The sequence below is a fragment of the Macaca nemestrina genome, chromosome 2 (genome assembly GCF_043159975.1).
Source record: "Macaca nemestrina isolate mMacNem1 chromosome 2, mMacNem.hap1, whole genome shotgun sequence".
Taxonomy (NCBI): domain Eukaryota; kingdom Metazoa; phylum Chordata; class Mammalia; order Primates; family Cercopithecidae; genus Macaca; species Macaca nemestrina.
The window spans coordinates 75,420,415-75,441,009 of NC_092126.1; positions in this window are offsets into that span (position 1 = coordinate 75,420,415).

The following is a 20,595-nucleotide window of genomic DNA, read 5'->3' on the forward strand; positions in this document are numbered from 1 at the left end:
AGAACTAAAAAAAGAAGAAAATCCTACCACAGGGATGAACTTTGATTTCATTATGCTAAGTGAAATAAGCCAATCACTGCAAGACAAATAGGCATTATTCCACGTATATAATGGATCTAAAATAGTCCAATGCATAGAAACAATTAGTCACCAGGAGCTAAGGGGATAGAGAAATAAGGAGTTGTGGTTCAATCTTTGCTGTACAGTATTTTTCTTACAGCTAACAAGTCTGTGCTGTGTGCTTAAACCTTTGTTCAGACAGTATATCTAACGTTCGGTAATCTTATCAAAATTTTTAAAAAAATAATTTCAGTGAAAAATAATAGAATCTTAAGAAAGAATGTATTAATTGTATGTTTAGTGGTTACAATCATTAAACTCAACTTATGAGACTACCTGAGACTCATATATATTGAGAATTTTCATTTATTTATTTTGAAAAGTTTGTAGACTTTTTCTGAAACTGTTCTGCTTCAAAAAACAATGCATGATGCTGGGCATAACATAATTAAATAAGTAACTCTCTAAATACCTATGATTGTAGTGCACAAATATGTGAGGATTTGTGAACTAATTAAGAGAATAATAGCTAAATCATAAAGAAATGATAATACATAAAATATTTTTTTAAAAACACTTCATGTAGTGGTAAAAATTAATAGTTACAGCTGTGCTTAAGTTAAAATTCTATAGTAATTGAGAATCTATGCCATAAGTAGTGGGAAGAAAATTTTTTTTTAAGTGATACAATTCATATTATAGGATAGATATTCTAAGTAATCAAATATAACGCTTGTACAAATTCGTTTTGAGTCCTAGTTAACATATCTTTGCAGATGGCCAAATAGAAAGAGCTCTGGTCTGCAGCTCCCGCCAAGATTAACACAGAAGGTAGATGATTTCTGCATTTCCAACTGAGGTACCCAGCTCATCTTATTGGGACTGGTTAGACAGTGAGGGCACCTCATAGGGCAAGCCAAAGCAAGGTATGGCATCGCCTCACCCAGGAAGTGCAGGGGATCGAGGAACTCCCTCCCCTAGCCAAGAGAAGCCATGAGGGACTGTATTGTGAGGCATGGTGTATTCCAGCCCAGATACTATACTTTTCCCATGGTCTTCACAACCTGCAGACCTGGAGATTCCCTCAGGCACCTACACCACCAGGGTCCTGGGTTTCAAGCACAAAACTGGGTAGTTGTTAAGGCAGACACCGAGCTAGCTGCAGATTTTGTTTGTTTGTTTGTTAGTTTGTTTGTTTCATACCCCAGTGATGCCTGGACTGCCAACAAGACAGAACCATTCACTCCCCTGAAAAGGAGAGCCAGGGAGCCAAGTGGTCTAGCTTAGTGGATCCCAACCCCACATAACCCAGCAAGCTAAGATCTACTGGCTTGAAATTCTCACTGTCAGCACAGCTGTCTGAAGTAGACCCAGGATGCTTGAGCTAGACAGGGAGAGGGGTGACCACCATTACTAAGGCTTGAGCAGGCAATTTTCCCGTCACACTGTAAACAATGCCACTGGGAAGTCTGAACCATGGGGAGCCCACTGCAGCTCTGCAAAGCCACTGTAGCCAGACTGCCTTTCTAGATTCCTCCTCTTGGAAAGGCATCTGTGAAAGAAAAATAGCAGCCCTAGTCATTAGCTTATAGATAAAACTTCCATCTCCTGGGGAAAGAGCTCCTGGGGGAAGGGGCGACCATGGGTGCCGCTTCAGCAGACTTAAACGTTCCTGCCTGCCAGCTCTGAAGAAAGCAGTGGATCTCCCAGAACAGTGCTTGACCTCTACTAAAGGACAGAATTCCTCCTCAGGTAGGTCCTTGACCCTCGTGCCTCCAGACTGAAAGACAACCCCCAGGAGGGGTCGACAAATACCTCATACAGGAGAGCTCTGGCTGGCATCTGGCAGGTGCCCCTCTGGGACGAAGCTTCCAGACGGAAGAACAGGGAACAATCTTTTCTGTTCTGCAGTCTCCACTGGTGATATCTAGGCAAACAGGGTCTGGAGTGGACCTCCAGCAAATCCAGCAGACCTGCAACAGAGGGACCTGGCTTTTAGAAGGAAAACTAACAAACAGAAAGCAATATCATCAACATCAATGAAAAGGACGTTCACACAAAAATCCTGAGGTCAGCAACATCAAAGACCAAAGGTAGATAAATCTATGAATGAAGAAAAACTAGCACAAAAAGGCTGAAAATTCCAAAAACCAGAATGCCTCTTCTCCAAAGGATCACAACTCTTCACCAGCAAGGGGACAACACTGGATGGAGAATGAGTCTGACGAATTGACAGAAGTAGGCTTCAGAAGGTGAGTAATAACAAACTACTCTGAGCTAAAGGAGCATGTACTAACCCAATGCGAGGAAACTAAGAATATTTAAAAAAGGTTAGAGCAATTGCTAACTAAAACAACCAGTTTAGAAAGGAACATAAATGACCTGAAAGAGCTGAAAAACACAACAGAAGAATTTCGTGAAGCATACACAAGTATCAACAGTCAAATCTATCAAGCAGAAGAAAGAATATTAGAGATTAAAGATCAACTTAATGAAATAAAGCATGAAGACAAGATTAGAGAAAAATAATGAAAAGGAAAGAAAAAAGCCTCCAAGAAATATGGAACTATGTGAAAAGACCAAACTTATGTTTGATTGGCATACCTGAAAGTGACAGGGAGAATGAAATCAAGTTGGAAAACACCCTTCAAGATATTATCCAGGAGAACTTCCCCAAATTAGCAAGACAGGACAACATTCAAATTCAGGAAATGCAAAGAACACCACAAAGATAGTTGGAAGTTCTAAAGTGCGTACTTCAATCCGAAAGAAATGAATATTAATGAGGAATAAGTAATCACATAAAGGTTAAAAAAATCAGTGATAGAAAGTATACATAAAAACACAGAATATTATAATACTGTAACTGTGGAGTATAAACTACTTTTATCCTAATTATAAAGACTAAACAATGACCTAGTCAAAAAACAGTAACTACAATAAATTTTCAAGACATAGTATATAAGATATAAATAGAAACAATAAAAAGTTAAAAAGTTGGAGGAAACAGTTAAGGAGACTCTTCATAAGTTTTATTTTTGATGCTTGTTTGTTTATGCAAACAGTGAAAAGTTTTTATCTCGTTAAAATAATGGGTTACAAGATAGTATTTGTAAGCCTCATGGTAACCTCAACCCAAAAAACATACAATGGATAGGTAACACATAAAAAGCAAGAAAATAAATCATCTCACCAAGAAAATCATTTCCACTAGAGAAGATAGGAATGAAAAAAAAAAAAAGAAAGAGACTACAAAACAACCAGAAAATAAAATGGCAGGAGTAAGTTCTTACTTATCAATAATAACATTAAATGTAAACGAACTGAACTCTCCAATCAAAAGACATAGACTGGCTAAATGGATGAAAAAACAAGATCCATTGATCTGTGATCTACAAGAAACACACTTCACCTCTAAAAACACACATTCACTAAAATTAAAGAAATTTTAAAAGATATTCCATGACAATGGAAATCAAAAAAGCACAGAAAACACAGATTTCAAGACAAAAACTGTAAGAAGAGACAATGAGGGTCACTATATAATGATAAAGGGGTCAATTCAGGAAGAAGATATTATCATTTTAAATATATATGCACCAAACATGGGAGCACACATATACAGAAAGTAAATATTATTAGTGCTAAAGAGAGAAATAGGCCCAAATACAGTAATAGCTAAAGGCTTTAAAACCCCATTTTCAGAATTAGGCACATCTTCCAAACAGAAAATAAACAAAAGAACATCAGATCTAATCTGCACTATAGACCAAATGATCTAATAAATATTTACAGAAAAGTTTATCCAAGAGATACAAATACACATTCTTTTTTTCAGTGCATGTATCATTCTCAAGGATAGACCATGTGTTAGGTTACCAAACAAGTATTAAACTATTCCACAAAACTGAAATAATATTCAGCATCATCCTTGACCACAATGAAATAAAACTAAAAGTTAGTAACAACAGATATTGGGAAAATTATAAAAATGCAAGGAAATTAAACAATATGCTTTTAAATTAGGAGTAGGTCAATAAAGACATAAGTAAGATGATTAAAAATTTATTGAAATAAATGCTAATGGAAAAACAACATATCAAATCCTATAGGAGACAACAAAAGCAGTATTCAGAGGGAAGTTTATAGTTTTGAGTACCTACATCAAAAAACAGGAAAAACTTCAAATAAACAACCTAACAACTCATCTTTAGAAATAGAAAACCAAGAGCAAAATAACTCCAACTTAGTAGGAAAAAAATGATAAAGATTAGAGCAGAAACAAATGAAACTGAAATAAAAAAATCAGTAAAATCAAAATATGTTTTTTGAAAATTTAAACAAAATTGACAAAACTTAAGCCAGATTAAAACAAAGATTGACTATCTAAATAAATAAAACCAGAAATGAAAAGGGACACATTTCAATTGATAGTGCAGAAATTCAAAGGATCATTAGTGGCTACTAAGAGCAACTATATGTCAAGAAATTGAAAACTCTAGAAGAAATAAACTAATTGTTAGATACACATCACCTACCAAGATTGAACCAGGAAAACATTAAAAACCTGAAAAAAACAGTAACCAATAACAAATTCATAGCTGTAATAAAACACCTTTCAATAAAGAAATTTCTGAGATCTAATGGCTTCACTGCTGATTTCTACTAAACATTAAAAAACCGTATTATAATTCCCATTGATGTTGAAAAAGCATTGGATAAAATTCAACATCTCTTTGTGTTAAAAACCCTCAGCAAACTGGGTATAGAGGGACATAATTCAAAATAATGAAAGCTGTATATGGCAGACCCACAGCTAGTATCATACTAAATAAGGAAAAATTGAAAAGGTTTCTTCTAAGATATGGAAGCTAATAAGGATGCCCAATGTCACCACTGTTATTCAACATAACACTGTAAATTCTAGATAGAGCAACCACACAAGATAAAGATTCAAAGGGCATCTAAATTTGACAAAAAATGTCAAATTGTCATTGTTTGTAGATGATATGATTTTATATTTGAGAAAACGTAAAGATTCCACAAGGTAACTATTAAAAGTGGTAAACAAGTTCAGTAAAATTGCAGAATACAAAATCAACATAGAGAAATGAGTAGCATTGCTGTATGCCAACAGTAAATAATGTGAAAAAGAAAGAAAAAGAATAATGCAATTTATAATAACCACATATAAAATTAAATACCTAGAAAATAACCAAACGAGTGAATGAATTCTGTAATGAAAACTATAAATCACTGATAAAGAAAATTGAAGAGGACATCAAAATTGGAAACATATTCCATGTTCATAAATTGGAATAATCAATATCGTGAAATTGTCCATACTACCCAAAGTCATCTATAGATTCAATGCAATCCCTATCAAAATACCAATGGCATTCTTCACATAGAGAAAACATCCCTAACGTTTATATGGAACCACAATTAACTCTAAATAGCTATAATTATTCTAAGCAAAACAAACAAGCAAGCAAGCACTGAAAAAATCAAATTACCTAACTTCAAATTCTATTACAGAACTATAGTAACCATGGTACTGGAATAAAAGCAGACACATAGACCAATGGAACAGAATAGAGACACCAAAAACAAATTCATACACCTACCATAAACATATTTTTGACAACATCACCAAGAATGTATACTAAGTAAAAACAGTCTCTTTAATAAATAGCGCTGGGAAAACTGGATAGCCATAAGCAATGGAATAAAACTGGACCACTATTTCTTGCTTTATACAAGAATAAAATCAAATTTCATTAATATCTCAAATATAAGCCTCAAACTACAAAAATACTACAACAAAACACTGGGGAAAATCTGCAGGACATTGATCCGGACAAAGATTTCTTGAGCAATATCACACAAAAACAGGCAACCAAAGCAAATATGGAAAAATGAGATGCCGTTAAGTTAAAAAGCTTTCACACAGCAAAGGATATAATCAAAAAAGTGAAAAGACAACCCACAGAACCAGAAAAAATATTTGCAAACTATCCTCCTGACAGGAGATTAATCACCAAAATACATAAGGAGCACCAACAACTCTACAGAAAAAAATCTAAAAGTTAAATCAAAATGGGCAAAAGAATCAAATAGACATTTTTTCAAAAAAAGACATACAAATGGCAAACAAGCATACACAAAAGTGCCCAAAATCACTGATAATAAGAGAAACGCAAATCAAAACTGCAAAAAGGTATGATATCACCTGAGTTAAAATGGCCTATATCCAAGTGACAGGCAATAACGAATGCTGGTGAGTGTGTGAAGAAAAGGGAACACTTCTACATTGTTGGTGGAAATGAGTTTAGTACAACTACTATGAATAATAGTTTGGAGGTTCCTCAAAATCTAAAAATTCAGCTAACATATGATTCAGCAATACCACTGCTGGGTACATATCCCAAAGAAAGGAAATCATCATATCAAAGAGATATCTGCACTCTTCTATTTGTTGAGAACTGTTTACAATAGCTAAGATTTGGAAGCAACCTAAGTGTTCATGAACAGATGAATGGATAAAGGAAATATGGTACATATACACAGTAGAGTACTATCAGCCATAAAAGCGAATGAGATTCTGTCATTTGTGAAAGCATGGTTGGAACTGGATATCATAATGTTAAGTGAAATAAGTCAGTCATAAAAAGACAAACATTAAAAGTTCTCACTTATTTGTGAGATCCAAAAATTAAATCAATTAAACTAATGGACTTAAAAAGTAGAAGGGTGGTTAACAGAGCCTGGTCAAGGTAGTGGGGATTTTGTGGGAGGTGTGGATGTTTAATGGGTACAAAAATAGAAAGAATGAATAAAACCTACCATTTGAAAACATAATATGGTGACTATAGACAATAATAAATTGTGTATTGAAATAAATTAAAGAATGTAATTGGATTGTTTTCAATTCAAAGGATATATGCTTGAGGAGATGGAGACCCTAGTCTCCATGATGTGCTTATTTCACATTGAATGCTTGTATCAAAACATCTCAAGTACCCCATAAATACATACACCTAGTATGTACCCACCAAAACTTTTTAAAATTAAAGATTCCAAAAGCAATTTCTGATTTTTAATACCTATGTATATTTTATAAATATTTATAAATGCATGACAATGTATACGTAATATATACACAATACGTATATACCTAGTGACTTAATTGCACTATTTCCACTGTTACAAATCTGATGAAACTCACAATTACCATTCACCTAGTTGCCTGAAATAGTCTACTAGCAAACAATACTTTCTTCAACCCTTGCCCCTACATAATCTTTTCCACATAGTACCAAGTTTTTACTGTGTTAAAAAACAAAAACAAAAACAAAAAAAAAACAGATTGGGTGTGGTGGCTCACACCTGTAATCCCAACCCTTTGGGAGGTTGAGGCGGGAGGATCATGAGGTGAAGAGATCTACACCAAGCTAACCAACATGGTGAGACCACGTGTCTACTAAAAAATACAAAAATTTTCTGGGCTTGGTGGTGCACTTCTGTAGTCCCAGCTACTTGGGAGACAGAGGCAGGATAATCGCTTGCACCCAGGAGGTGGAGGTTGCAAGTGAACCCAGATCGCCTTACTGCACTCCAGCCTGGTGACAGAGCGAGACTTCGTCTCAAACTAACGAAAAAACAAAAACAAAACAAAAACAAAAAAAATTGTGTCAGATCATGGTAGTCTCTTTTCAAAATCCTGCGTTTCCTGTTTAACTCAGGAAAAAGTCATTAAAAAGACTATGATACTCTGCCTAATTTCACCATTATTTGCTTCAATAGCATTATTGCCTAATACTGCTTCCCATGTATTCTTGGTTCCAGCCATGATGGACCCAAGGTTTTAATACTTCATGAACACTTACATTTGTGCTCTGGCTATTCCTTTACACAGAATAAACTTCTACACTTGGAATGTCTATCTCAATTATCTTTGAACCTCCTCAATGACATTATACCTTGTACCAAATGAAAATGCAACAAATTGTTTCTTACCTCACAACAACACTCCTACTATACCGTTTTTCCATTTGAGCTACCAACTTATAATACACATTTTTCTTGTTTGCTATATATATTTCTTTCTTTCTTTTCTGTGTTAGACTGTTAACCTTACCTGGGGAAGCATCTTTGTACAGTGTGGTACATGTAATCACTTATATATCTCAGTGGACATGAACAGTGCCACTATCTGGCACACAATAGGTTCTTAATAAATATTTGTGGAATGATTCTAGTCAACCAAGAACATTCTACTCCACAAAGTGGAGACATGATCAGTAAATTAGGTTTTTTTTTTATGTAAGATTTACAGATTAGTAAAATTTTCCATGCAAAGATTGGAGAAAGTAAAGACCAGCATCTTGTATTTTAATTACCTATTGTGTTAGAGGTAATACACGGTTTACCTCTAATGGCCATGGTTTTAAATTATTTTACACAATTACAAAGTGTAACTTGAGATAAAAATATATGGAAAGTAATGGTAAAAACTATATAATCAATTATGATAAATGGCATGTATTAATGACCTTATTACTAGAAAAATAAAATTAAAATATTTTGCTTCTCTCTTCTGTCTTCAGACTTCACCTGTGCATTACTTGGTGGAGTTACTAGAAAAGTAGTTTTACTACCAAGTTCGTAAATTATAAGTAATAATTGAGTTTCTTCCTAATGAAAATATTCCCTGCAGTGAATAATATATATTTAAATGCATTTCAATTTGTTGACAATTACCCTCCAGTTTCCTAAACATAAATTTTATATGAAAATGGAGAAACATAGCATATGTTGTAGAGTTTTCTATTTTTTAGACATGAAACACAAAGACACAATTTACTATTTCATAAATAAATGTTTACCATTACTCCTTCATTATTTGATTTTAGATATTGAATTATTGATCAGCATCTGCTCCTTAGAAGCAGATTGTGTATTTAGTGAGGTTTCTGTTCATATGTTGTTTTCTCTGTGGGAAATAAATTGTTTCTCTGTAGGAAGCATTTGATGTTTACTAATAAGTTGTTTTCTCAGTAGGCTTGGACTTTTGAGTGTTGAAATTTAAATTGTTCTTTCTCTTATTACTTTGAGTCCATTTCAATGTTATACAAATTCTTGGACTTTGGAGAGTTTTTAGCACGGATTTATTATGTATAATGTCAAGCAATACTTAAAGACACTTTGAAATTAATTAATTAAAAGTTACCCTACAAAATGGTATTTCTTAATCCGACAGAAGCATTTTTGACCATACTTTTCTTTTTCATAATTGATTAAATATACTATATATATTTCCAAAGCTGTTTTGCTTAAATCTAGCAGACACTAATCCCATTGTTTTCAATATTTGAATTTCAATATTTGAAAACAATGCTACACATAAGATGGTTATTAGATAGAATATAATGATTTAATACAAATGTATAAGTTTGTTGTTTTGGATTTTAAATAAAGCATTATTTTTACACTATTTTTTCCTCCCTCCCTCCCTTTCTCCCTTCCTCTCTTCCTCCCTTCCTTTCTGTCTTCTTTTTTTGTGCATGTGATTTTCTCTCGTGGCATGCTTCATATTTCTTTTTGTGTCTTTTGTAGCTTTTGTACTATGTATTTGCTATGAGGCTTTAAAATAATAATGTATTTTAACTGATTATTTTTTAAACTGATGATAACGTTACTCAGATTTCAAAAACACACATGGAAACTAACAAATGAGCAGAAATAAAAGTAGTAAAAATTTTACACTTTAACGACACCCTCCCTACTTTTTGTCTATCAGTGGTTTCTATTTATAACTTATTAAACTGCCTATATATTAAAAAGTTATCATTTTTTAGAGTTTTTTTTGTTTTGTTTTTTTTTTTTTTTTTGACAGAATCTCACGCTGTTGCCCAGGCTGGAGTGCAGTGGCGCAATCGTAGCTCACTGCAACCTTTGCCTCCCAGACTCAAGCAATCCTCCCATCTCAGCCTCCTGAGTAGCTGGGCCTACAGGCCCAAGAAACCATGCTCAGCTAGTCTTTTGTGATTTTAGTAGAGACAGGTTTTGCCATGTTGCCTGGTTGGTCCTGAACTCCTGGGCTCAAGCCATCCACTCACTTTGGCCAGCCACAGTCCTGGGATTACAGATGTAAGCCACCACAACTGGCCATGTTTCTTTTTTAGTCTCCTTCCTCAAGATATGAATAGTTCACACACCACAATGGCAGTGTCATAATATTTAGTTTGTTGTCTGTATATTTACTCTTACCAGTGAGTTGAAGTTTCAGATGATTTTTTTTTTTTTTTTTTTTACTGCTCATTAATATCCTTTTCTTTCAGAATGAAGAACTCTCTGTACCATTTCTTGTAGGACACGTTATGGTGTTTACAACATTTCTTAGATTTTGTTTCACTGGGAAAGTCTTTATTTTTCCTTCATGCTTGGAGGGTATTTTTTCCAGATATACTCTTGAAGATACAAGATGGTTTTTTTTTTGTTTTTTTCTTTCAGCACTTTAAATATGTCATACTGTTGTCTTCTGGCCTGTAAGATTTCCACTGAGAATTCTGCTGCCAGACAACTACAACTTTCTTTCTTTCTTTCTTCCTTCCTTCCTTTCTTTCTTTCTTTCTTTCTTTCTTTCTTTCTTTCTTTCTTTCTTTCTTTCTTTCTTTCTTTCTTTCTTTCTTTCTTTCTCTCTTTCTTTCTTTCTTTCTTCATTTCTTTCTTTCTTTCTTTTTCTTTTTCTCTTTCTTTCTTTTTCTTTCTTTCTTTCTTTTCTTTCTTTCTTTCTTTTTTCTTTCTCTCTCTCTTTCTTTCTCCTTCCTTCCTTCCTTCTTTCTTTTCTGTCCTTTCTTTCTTTCTTTCTTTCTTTCTTTCTTTCTTTCTTTCTTTCTTTCTTTCTTTCTTTCTTTCTTTCTTTCTTTCTTTCTTTTTCTTTCTTTCTTTCTTTTTCTTTCTTTCTTTTCTTTCTTCTTTCTTTCTTCTTCTTTCTTCTTCTTCTTTCTTCTTTTGTTCTTCTTCTCCTTCTTCTCCTTCTTCTCCTTCTCCTTCTTCTCCTTCTTCTCCTCCTTCTCCTCCTTCTCCTTCTTCTTCTTCTTCTTTCTTCTTCCTCTTCTTCTTTCTTCTTTCTTCTTCTTCTCTAGATGGAGTCTCACTCTGTCACTAGACTGGAGTGCAGTGGCACAATCTTGGCTCACTGCAACCTCTTCCTCCTGGGTTCAAGTGATTCTCCTGCCTCAGCCTCCTGAGTAGCTGGGACCACAGGTGCATGCCAACATGCCCAGCTAATTTTTGTATTTTTAGTACAGATGGGGTTCCACCATGTTGGCCAGGATGGTCTCAATCTCTTGACCTCATGATCCTCCCTCCTTGACCTCCCAAATTGCTGGGATTACAGGCATGAGCAACCATGCCTGGCTTATTATATGTTATCTGTTATTATATGTTATTTGTTTATTTTATCTTTCCACTTAAATAATCTTTTCATTTTATTGTATCTTAAGTAGTTTATTAAACCTCTTGAGGTATCTTTTTAAAAAAAATTTATTTCCATTTGTTGCTGGGGAACAGGTGGTATTTGGTAACATGAGTAAGTTCTTTAGTGGTGATTTGTGAGATTTTGGTGTACCTATCACCCAAGCACTATATACTGGACTCAGTCTGCAGTATTTTATCTCTTGTTCCCTTTACCCCTTTCTTTCTGAGTTCTCAAAGTCCATTGTGTCATATTTATGCCTTTTCATCCTTATAGCTTAGTTCCCACTTATGAGTGAGAACATATATATAGATATATAGATATAGATATAAATATAGATATAGATATATAGATAGATATACACACTGATATGTCCCAATTCCTTTATCTACTTGTTGATTGATGGGCATTTGGGTTGGTTCTACATTTTTGCAATTGCAAATTGTGCTGCTATAAATATGTGTGTGCAAGTATCTTTTTTGTATAATGACTTCTTTTCTTTTGGGTAGAAACCCAGTAGTTGGATTGCTGAATCAAACGGTAGTTATACTTTTGGTTCTTTAAGGAACCTACACACTGTTTTTCATAGTGGCTCTACTAGTTTACATTACCACCAACAGTGCAGAAGTGTTTCCTTTTCACCACATCCATGCTGATGTATTTTATTATTTTTATTTTTTTATTATGGTCATTCCTCCAAGAGTAAAGTGGTATCACATTGTGCTTTTGACTTGCATTTCCCTGATCATTAGTGATGTTGTGCATTTTTTCATATATTTTTTGGCCATTTTTATATCTTCCTTTGAGAACTGTCGATTCATGTCCTTAGCCCCCTTTTTGATGAGATTTAATTTGTTTCAGTTAGTTGTAGATTCTGGATATTACCCCTTTGTCAGATGGATAGATTGTGAAGATTTTCTCCCAATCTATGTGTTGTCTGTTTATTCTGTTGACTGTTCCTTCTGCTGTGCAAAAGTTCTTTAGTATAATTAAGTACCAGCTATTTATCTTTGTTTTTATTGCATTAGTTTTTGGGTTTTTGTTCATGAAATCCTTTCCTAAGCCAATGTCTAGAAGGGTTTTTCCAATGGTATATTCTAGAATTTTTACAGTTTCAGGTCTTAGATTTAAGTCATTGATCTATCTTTAGTTGATTTTTGTTTAATATGAGAAATGAGGATCCAGTTTCATTCTCTTACATGTGGCTTGCCAATTATCCCAGCACCTTTTGCGGAATAGAGTGTTCTTTCTGACTTTATGTTTTTGGTTGCTTTGTCAAATATCAGTTGGCCATAAGTATATGGATTTATTTCTGAGATCTCTGTTTGGTTCCAGTGGTCGGTGTGCCTATTTTTATGCTAGCGCCATGCTGTTTTGGTGACTATGGCCTCATAGTATAGTTTGAAATCAGGTAATGTGATAGCTGCAATTTTGTTATTTTGCTTAAGTCTTGTTTTGGCTATATGGGCTCTTTTTTGGTTGCATATGAATTTTAGGATTTTTTTTCTAGTTCTGTGAAGAGAAGGTGGTAATTTGGTGCTGATTGCATTATATTTCTAGATTGTTTTTGTCAGTATGATCATTTTTACAACATTGATTTTACCCATTCATAAGCATGGAATGTGTTACCATTTGTTTGTGTTATCTATTATTTCTTTCAGCAGTGTTTTGCAATTTTCCTTGTAGAGGTCTTTCACCTCATTGATTAGGTATATTCCTAAGCATTTTATTTATTTATTTACTTTGCAGGTAATATAAAAGGGGTTGAGTTCTTGATTTGATTCTCAACTTGGCCGCTTTTGGTGTATAGAAGAGCTACTGATTTGTGTACATTAATTAGGTGTCCAGAAAAATTGCGGATTTTTTTTTTTTTAACCAGTTCTAGGAGCTTTCTGGATGATTTTTTTAGGTTTTTCTAGGTAAACAGTCATATCATCAGCAAAGAACAACAGTTTGACTTCTTACTGATTTGAATGCCCTTTATCTCTTTCTCTTGTCTGATTGCTCTGGTTAGTACTTCCAGTACTGTGTTAAAAAGAAGTGGTGAGAGTGAGCATCCTTTTCTTGTTCCAGTTCTCAGAGGGAATACTTTCAACTTTTCCCCACTCAGTATTATGTTTGCTGTGGGTCTGTCATAGATAGCTTTTATTACCTCAAGGTATGTCCCTTGCACGCCAATTTTGCTGAGAGTTTTAATTATAAAGTGATGTTGCATTTTGTTAAATGATTTTCCTGTGTCTATTGAGATGATCATGTGATTTTTTGTTTCTAATTCTGTTCATGTGGTGTTTCATATTTATTGACTTGCACATATTAAACTATCCCTGCATTCCTGATATGAAAACCACTTGGTCACGGTAGATTATATTTTTGACATGTTGTTGGATTTGATTAGTTAGTATTTTCTTAAGTATTTTTGCATATATGTTTATCAGTGATATTAGTCTGTAGTTTCTTTTTTTGGCTATTTTCTCTCTTGGTTTTGGTATTAGGCTAATACTGACTACATATAATAATTTAGGGGGCCAGCACTATAAGAACTGGTAAGAAGATCTCTAAGTCTTGAAACAAATCCTGGAAATACATCAAAAAGCACCTCTTAAAAGCTTAAATGTAAGGGTATCTACACAACAAAAATATAATATAAACATATATATAGGCGACAAATAGCACAATGAATGGAATGGTACCTCACATCTCAATACTAATGTTGAAGATAAATGACCTAAATGCTCCACTTAAAAAATACAGACTTGGCTAACATGGTGAAACCCCGTCTCCACTAAAAAATACAAAAAACTAGCCAGGCGAGGTGGCGGGCACCTGTAGTCCCAGCTACTTGGGAGGCTGAGGCAGGAGAATGGCATAAACCTGGGAGGCGGAGCTTGCAGTGAGCTGAGATGTGGCCACTGCACTCCAGCCTAGGCGACAGAGTGAGACTCTGTCTCAAAAAAAATAAAAAATAAAAATACAGACTTGCAGATTGAACAAGAATTTCCCAACCATCTGTGGCCTTCAAGAGACTCACCTGCCACAAAATGACTCACATATACTTAGGTAAAAAGGTGGAAAAAGACATTCTATGGAAATCAACACCAAAAGCAAGCAAGAGTAGCTATTTTATATGAGACAAAAAAAAATGTAAAGAAACAGCAGTTGATAAAAGAAAGAGTGACATTATATACTGATAAAAGACCTTGTCCAATAGGAAAATATCACAATCCTAAATATCTATGCATTTAACACTGGAGCTTCCACATTCATAAAACAATTACTAATAGACCTGAGATATGAGATAGACAGCAACACAATAATAGTTGGGGACTTCAATACTTCACTTACAGCACTAGACAGGTTATCAAAACACAAACAAAGAAACAATAGATTTAAACTACACCCTGGAACAAATGGACTTAACAGATATATAGAGAATATTCTGTCCCAAAACCCCAAATATATATTATATTCTTCAGTGCATATAACTTTCTCCAAGATAAACCATATTATAGGCCACAGAACAATCCTTAATACATATGAAAAAACTGAAATTATATCAAGCACTCTCTCAGACCACAGTGGAATAAAACTAGAAATCAGCTGCAAAAGTAACCTTGAAAACCATGCAAATAGATGGAAGTAAGATCACCTGCTCCTGAATGTTCATTCTGTCAAAAGTGAAACCAAAATGGAAATTAAAAAAAAAAAAAAAATTCTTTAACTGAATGACAATAGTAACACAACCTATCAAAACCTCTGGGATACAGCAATGGTGATGCTAAGAGGAAAGCCCATAGCCTTAAATGCCTACATCAAAAAATCCAAAAGAGCAAAAACAGACAATCTAAGGTCACAACTCAAGGAACTAGAGAAAACGAGAACAAAACAAAATCAAACCCAGCAGACAAAATGAAATAACCAATATTAGAGCAGAATTAAATGATGTTTTTAAAAACTAGTACAAAAGATAAATGAAACAATAAGTTGGTTCTTTGAAAAGATAAATCAATTGATAGACCATTAGCAAGATTATCCAAACAGGAAAGAGAAACAATCCAAATAAACTCAATTAGAAAAAAAATAGATGATATTACAACTGACAACACAGAAATATAAAAGATCCTTCAATGCTACTATGAACATCTATAGGCACATAAACCAGGTTAAATCAGGAATAGATACACTGAACAGACCAATAACAAGCAGTGAGATTGAAATTTTAATTAAAAAATTATCAACAAAAAAAGTCCAGGACCAGATGGATTCACAGCAGAATTCTAGCAGACATTCAAAGAAGAATTTGTAACAATCCTATTGACACTATTCCTTGAGATATTCTTAAGCAAATTTAATCTAGTTGGTGTCCTACAACCTTCTTGTTCTTGAACATTCATTTTTCTCTAGGCTTGGAAAATTATCTGTTACTACCTTTTGGCATAAAATTTCTATGCCAAACTCTTTCTCTACCTCCTCTTTGAGATCAATAACTCTTAGATTTGTTCATTTTAGGCTGCTTTCTAAATCTTGTAGCTGTGCTTCATTTTTAAATTTTTTTCTTTTGTCTCCTCTGACTCTGTATTTTCCCATAGCCTGTCTGCAATCTCACTAATTCTTTCTTCTACACATGAAGTTCTGTTATGTTTTCCTGGATGGTCTTGATGCTTATAGATGTTCATCGATGACTGGACATTGAAGAATCTGGTATGCATTCTAATCTTTGAAGCCTGGACATTTTTGTTTCTGTCCTTTTTTAGAAGGCTTTTCAAGTATTCAGAGATTTGAGTATTATTATCTACCTTTTTTTGGTCACTTCAACTATATCTGCATTAGGGCCAAGCCCCAAACCCAGTAATGTTGTGACTCTTGGAGACTCATTAAAGTACTGCCTTGGTGGTGTTGGGTAAGATTCAGAATTCCCTGGATTACCTGCCTGAAGTTGGGTAATAATAATGCAGGCACTCTTGTGGCCACCACCTCTGTGAATATGCTGGGTCATACCTTAAGCCAGCAGTGTACTGAATCTTACCCAAGGCCTATGGTAATAACTGAGGAATCCTTCCAGTACTAGGCCTTTCCTTTCGGGGCAGAAGGTTTGTTTGTGGCCCAGGATAGATCTAGAAATGCCATTCAGGAGATAGGACCTGGAATCAGGGTTTTTCACAATCTACTTGTTGCATTATTTTACTGTGGTTGAGCTGGTACCCAAGTTGTAAGACAAAGTCATCTATATTTTCTCTCTCCTTTACATAAGCAGAAAGAGTTTCTTTCAATTTCCACAGTCTCCTCAGGCCTTTGGTAACTACTGCCTAGATACTACCGATGTTTATTCAAGGTTGATGGGCTCTTTAGTCAGTAGGTGATGCCTTCTGGGAACTAAGGCCTGGAATCAGGACTTCAGGACTTTGTGTGGTGCATTATTTTAGTGTGGCTGAGCTGGTGTCCAAGTTGCAATACAAAGTCTTCATTATCCTCCCTTTTTTCCCTTAAATGGAAGGAATTTGGCTGTGACAGGCAGCCCTGAGTTCCAATCCAAGATCATCCAATCACTTTACTCTCCCTTACCCAAGCACACAGATTCCTTCTCCATGCCACACAGAATTGATAGGGGATAGGAGGGGGCAGTGTAGGCAATTCAAGATTGTCTTAACTACCTCTTTCAATGCTTCTGCTTGATATGATGTAAAAACCAGGCACTAGGTTATACTCCTGAGTTTTGCTACTTATGATGGTATTTTATTTTGTGAATAGTTATTTAGTACAGTGTTCTTGTGGGGAAGATGATCACTGGAATGTTCTATTCAGGCTTCTTGCTCTACCTCCTATAATGATTTATTTTCCTTTGGATAGATACTCACTAGTCAGGCTGCTAGAACAAATGGTAGTTCTATTTTTAGTTCAAGAAATTTTTATATTATTCTTCACAATGGTTGTAATAATTTACCTTACTACCATGAGTATATAAGAGTTCCCTTACCTCTATAGTTTTGTCAACATCAGTTGTATTTGACAGTTTTAATGATAGCTATTCTGACTGGTGTAAGATGATATATCAATGTGGTTTTAATTTGCATTTCTCTGACAGTTTTGTGGAGTTTATTTTTTTAATAAACATGTTGGCCAGTGTATGTCTTCTTTTGACAAGGGTCTATTCACATTCTTTGCCTCCTTTTTAATGGGGTTGTTTTATTTTGCTGTTCCTGTTGTGTCATTTGAGTATTACTTGTATTCTGGATATTTGACCCTTGTAATATGCATAATTTGCAAATATTTTCTCCAATTCTGCAGGTTGTCTCTTAAGTCTACATATCATTTTTCTTGCTGTGCAACAACCTTTTAGTTTAATTTAGTTCTATTTTTCTATTTTGTTTTTTGTTGTTTGTGCTTGAGAACTTAGTCATATATTATTCACCCAGATGAATGTTCAGAAGAGTTTTCCCTAGGTATTCTTCTAGTCTTTATGAAGATCAGGTAATACATTTACATTTTTAATTCATCTTGAGTTGACGTTTGTATGTGCTGAGACATAGTTATTTAGTTTCATTTTTCTACATATGACAATTCAATTTTCCCAGCATGTTTTTCATAAGGATGTCCTTTCCTCAGTGTATGTTCTTGGTGAATTTATCAAAGAGCAATTGAGTTTAAATGTTTGACTTTATTTATGGACTACGTATTCTATACATTTTCTATGTGTCTATTTTTTATAGTGGTTCCATGCTGTTTTGTTTATATAGCTTTGTAGCAAAATTTAAAGTCAGGTAATCTGATTCTTACAACTTTTTCATTTTGCTTGAGATACATTGACTATAAAGACTCTTTTTAGACTTTATATAAATTTTAAAATGCTACTTTTTAATTTTCTTAAAAAATAGTATTTTGATAGGAATGATATTAAATTATTAGATTTCTCTAGGCAGTGTGATTATTTTAATATTATTAATTTTTTCCAATCCATGAGCATGAGATATTGTTCCATTTGTTTTTGTTATCTATAATCAGTTTGTCTTTAGACAATCTGATTATAATATTTAGACATCCTTGTGGGAGAGGGTCCCCAGAAATACTCCCACTGACCCATGCACTGGAGAAGTGCACTGAGGTGGAGCCACAGAAATCCACACAGTTTGCAGTAGGGAGGAGCCTGGCCCTTTTCTTTCTGTTTGGAACCTGGGATTCGAACGGCCAAATGGGAAGCACTCTAGCAGGGACCCTATCTTTAGCTGAACTAATGAAAATTCCTGCAACATTTTTGGCGCCCAACCTGGGACTCAAGAAGTGGTGAATAAAATGGGGACTCTATCTTATTTTTTTTAGCTTTTATAATTTTTATTATAGATAGCTTTTATCTTCTTGCTTAAATACATTCCTAGAGTTATTTTTAGGCAATGTAAATAGGATTGCCTTCTTGATATTATTAGCTATATCATTATTGGTGTATAGAAATGTTATTGATTTTTTGTGTGTCAATTTTTGTATCCTGGTGTTTAGAATTCTACTGGTTTTTTTGTATGTCAATTTTGTATCCTGAGATGTTACTGGTTACTGAATTAATTTATAAAACATAGGCATGTATCATTTTTCGGTTTTGTTTTTCTAGGTACAACATCACATCGTCAGCAAACAGGTATAATTCAAGTTTCTCTGTTTTCAATTTGATTGTTTTTGTTTTTGTTTTTCTTATATTGTATGATTGCTCTGATTAGGAATTATATTACCATGTTACATAGAAGTGGTAAAAGTTGACATCCTTGTTTAGTTTGAGTTATTAAAGGAAATGTTTCCAAATTTTCCCCAGTCAGAATGATGTTGAGTGTCACTTTGTCACATGCGATCTTTATTATATTGAGTCATTTTTCTTCTCTGTGTAGAATGTTGTATTTTATCAAATACTTTTAATATGTCTATTTTGATGATTTTTTATTGTGTTTATGTGATGTATCACATGTATTGATTTACATATGTTGAACTATTCTTGCATACCTGGTTTAAGTCCATTTGATTATGGTCTCTTTAATGTGCCGTTGGATTCATTTTGCTACTATATATGGAAAGTTTTCATCTCTTTATCCTTGAAGGATGTTGATATTCTGTTTTCTTCATTTTTTCTTTTGTCTGATTTTGATATCAAGCTGACACTGGCCTTGTAGAATGAATTATCAATTATTCCTTACTTACTTATTTTTTTGGAATAGTTTCAGGAGAATTGGTGAAGTTCTTTGTATATTTGGTAGAATTTGGCTGTGAATCCATCTTATCCTGAGCTTTTATTTATTCAAATAATTTTTTATTACTGATTCAAGCTGTACTCAATATTAGTCTTTTCAGGTTTTCTTTAATCTTGGGGGGGGTTGAATGTTTCCAGAAATTTGTCTGTTTCTTCTAGATTCCCTAGTTTGTGTGCCTATAGTTGTTCCTATAGTCTCTGATAACTTTTTGTATTTTCTGTATTATCAAATGTAATATCATCTTTATCATCTCTAATTTCATCTATTTGGAGCGTCGCTCTTATTTTTTAGGTTAGTCTACCTAAAAGTTTATGGTAAACATAATCATTTATGTTTATCTTTTTTGATGAAACAACTTATTTTTTTTCATTTATCCCTTTAACTTTTTTTTTCTTTGGGGGGGGAGGATCTCTATTTCATTTAGTTAATTAAGCTCTGAACTTTGTTGTTTCTTTTATTCTATTAATTTTGTGTTTGTATTTAACCACTCTTGCTTTTCTAGTTCTTTGAGATGTCACATTAGGCTGTTAATTTGTAATCCCCATTTTTTTGATGTAGGTTTTTAGTGCTATAAACTTTTCTTTTAGCACTGCTTTTGTTGTATTTCACATGTTTTGGTATGCTATGTTTTCATTTGTATTTGTTGCATTTTATTAAATTTATGGCTTTATTTCTTCCTTAAGCCAATGATTCTTCTGAAGCAAGATGTTCAATTTTCATGTATTTGTATATTTTCTAAAGTTCCTTCTGATATTGACTCCTAGTTTTTTTCCACTGTGATCTGAGACAATTGATATGATCATATTCTTTTAATTTTTTTGAGATTTATTT